Genomic DNA, 4,196 nt, shown 5'->3' on the forward strand with positions numbered 1-4,196 from the left:
GCCTCCGTAGTCATAACCGGTGTATGTTGACTACCAGACGGTGCGTTCTGAACATCTGTTTGGGTATGTTCCGATGATTCCTCGGAAGTCATGATACTGTTAAAGAAAAAATTCAAAAATTTTGTAAATAACGAGTCATACAATTCAAAACCTTAAAAGAAAAAGCAATTAAACAGTCTTGAATTAATTCGACTCTCAATGAAAGCACCACTTGATCATGCATATTTTAACCGAGGGGTTTAATATGCCTGCTCAATACGTAAAGAGGGGTTTAAGGATCTTAGAACGTGGCTCTCCGGTCCGGCTACCGTGAATAACCCTGGCCGACATGATGATGTCGGCGGGGTGGCCAAGTGATTAAGTCCACCTTCGATAGCGGTCGCTGATCGGAAGGCCCCAAATAAGGTCGTAGGTACTAGCTTACAAAAGACTAACCTGTTAACCTCGAAAAGATGCTGAATGATGCTGTTTTACGTAATGTGTATCGTATGCGATGGTTACGTAATGTGCTGTGTCCGGTAAACGATGATCAGGGTTTGTATTTATAGGCAAACCCTAATTCTTGAATCGTCCCAGATCATCATAATCTCATCCATAACTGACTCCCCCGAATCACGGATATAATTATGGAAAAGATATTTACTTGACAGCTAAGCAACCGCCGTACCGGGAACAAAGGCATTCGCACGCCGCATACCGCACACAAGAACACGCATACGCACAATAGTGATTGTCCGCATACATTCGCGGTGCGCCTGCGGGTTGCGGTATCATTAAAATGAGGCGTTATCAACATCATATATATATATATATATATATATATATATATATATATATATATATATATATATATATATATATATATATATATATATATATATATATATATAGTGAAAGGATCCCTAGAGAACTAGAGTATGTAGAGAAACCCATAGAACTCATAGATTGAACTTCAATCTATGTGGAGATTGAGCTTCAATCTATGGAAAAAAAAAATACAATCTGCAAAAAAAAAAAAAAAAAAAAACAAAAATCTGCAAAAAAAAAAACAGTGAATCTGCACAGAAAAAAAGTGAATCTGCAAAAACAAAAAAACTGCAAAAAACGTCAATCTGCACGCAGATTGACTCAATCTGCACAAAAAAAAGTCAAACCTGCACAGAAAAAAGTCGATCTGCAAAAAAAACTGCAAAAAAAAACGCAGATTGACTCAATCTGCATAAAAACAAAAAAAAAGTCGATCTGTAAAAAAAAAAAGCTGGAAAAAATCGTCAATCTGCACGCAGATTGACTGAATCTGCAAAAAAAAAAAAATCTGAACAGAAAAAAAAATCTGCAAAAAAAAAAAAAAAAAAAATGTGTAAATCTGCACGCAGATTTAGTGAATCTGCACGAGTTCCATGAGTTCTCTACTACCTTTGGTTCTCCATGGATCCTCACCCTATATATATATATATATATATATATATATATATATATATATATATATAGGGGCAGGATCAATGGGGAAGTAACACTTTAGGGGAAGCGGGAGGAAGCGATTTCAACCATTCATCTTAAAAATCAAGTGCTAGTCCATCATATTCTCATGTTCTGTGATTTATATTGTTGGAAATTAATAAAGGTATTATTGTCCTTTAACATTTAATAAAAATTACACATATTAATTTACATTTACATATTTAATATCTTAACACCACCATCCACCACTACTCACCACCCACCACCTACCACCACCACCTACCACCACCACCACTACCACCCACCACCTACCACCACCACCTACCACCACCACCACCCACCACCTACCACCACCAACCACCACCCACCACCATCACCACCCACCACCACTAACCACCACATCCACTGACCACCACATTCAACCACCACCAACAACCAGCGCCGCCATCAACCACCATCAACCTCCATCAATCACCATCAACCACCACCACCAACCAGCGCCGCCACCCACCACCATCAACCACCACCTCCCACCACCAACCACTAACCACCAACACCAAGCACCACCACCACAACACCAACCACTACCATTCACCCACCACCACCAACCACCACCCACCCACCACCACCATTATCCACCACCACCACCACTCACCACCACCACCAACCTTCACAACCACCACCCACCCACCACCACCACCACCACCAATCAACACTACCACCCACCACCACAACCACCCACCACCACCATCCACCACCTACCACCACCAACCACAATCACCCACAACCACCACCATCAACACCCACCACCCACCATCAACCACCATCACCAACCAACCACCCACCACAAACCATCACCTACCACAACCACTAACCACCACCAACCACCACCATTAACCACCACCAACCACCATCAACCACCACTACTAACCAGCGCCACCACCCACCACCATCAACCACCACCTCCCACCACCAGCCACTAACCACCACCCACCACCACCACAACACCAACCACCACCACCACACCACCAACCACCACCCACCTTCACCACCAACCACCACCAATAACCACCACCCACCCACCCACTACCACCAACCACCACCTCCCACCCACCACCTTCAACCACCACCATTATCCACCACAACCACCAACCCCTACCAATCACCACCACCCATCCACCACCACCACCACCAACCACCACCATCGATTAACGCCACCACCCACCACCATCACCTCCTATCACCAACTACTAACCACCACCACCCTTCACCACAACATCAACCACCACCACCATTATTCACCATCACCACCACCAACCACCACCACCACCACCCACCACCAACTACAACCACCACCACCCACCCACCCACCCACCTACCACCACCAACCACTACCCACCCACTTACCACCACCAACCACCACCATTATCCACCACCACCACCTCCACCAACCACCACTACCACCACCAACCACCACTACTAACCACCAACACCAACCCCCACCATCACCCACTACCATCATCAACCACCACCCACCCACCACCACCAACCACCACCTACCACCACCACCCACTACCACCACCAACGAGCTACCACTACCAACCACCCACAACCAGCACCACCAACCACCTACAACCACCACCACCTACCAGAACCTCCACCACCACCACCAACCACTACCTACCACCACCTACTACCACCACCATTAACCACCACCACCTCCCACCACCAACCATCACCACCACCCACTACTACAACCACCACCACCAACCACCACCACCCTTCGCCACCACCACCCACCACCACCACCAATCACCTACCCACTACCACCACCACTCACCACCCCACCACTAACCACCACCACCAACCACCACCACCCAACCATTACCACCACCACTCACCACCGCCACTAACTACCACCACCACCAATAACCACCATTATCTACCACCACCACCTCAACCAACCACCTTTACCACCACCTACCACTACCAACCACCACACACCATCATCACCCACTACCACCACCAACCACCACCATTCACCACCATCAACCACCACCCCCACCACCAACCAACATCACCCACCACCATCAACCACCAACCACTACCTACAACCACCCACCACCACCACCACCAACCAACCACCCACAACCACCACCACCTACCACCACCGCCAAAAACCACCAACAACCACCCACAACCACCACCACCTACCACCAACCACCTACAACCACCACCACCTACCACCACAACCTCCACCACCCACCACCTACTACCATCAACCACCATCAATCACCATCAACCACCACCACCAACCAGCGCCGCCACCCACCACCATCAACCACCACCTCCCACCACCAACCACTAACCACCACCACCAAGCACCACCACCACAACACCAACCACCACCACTCACCCACCACCACCAACCACCACCCACCTACCACCACCATTATCCACCACCACCACCACTCACCACCACCATCAACCTTCACAACCACTACCCACCCACCACCACCACCACCATCAATCAACACTACCACCCACCACCACAACCACCCACCACCACCAACCACCACCACCATCCACCACCTACCACCACCAACCACCAACCACAACCACCACCATCAACACGCACCACCCACCATCAACCACCATCACCAACCAACCACCCACCACCCACCACCAACCATCACCTACCACAACCACTAACCACCACCAACCACCACCACCAA

This window comes from Rutidosis leptorrhynchoides, chromosome 11 (genome assembly GCF_046630445.1).
Source record: "Rutidosis leptorrhynchoides isolate AG116_Rl617_1_P2 chromosome 11, CSIRO_AGI_Rlap_v1, whole genome shotgun sequence".
Taxonomy (NCBI): domain Eukaryota; kingdom Viridiplantae; phylum Streptophyta; class Magnoliopsida; order Asterales; family Asteraceae; genus Rutidosis; species Rutidosis leptorrhynchoides.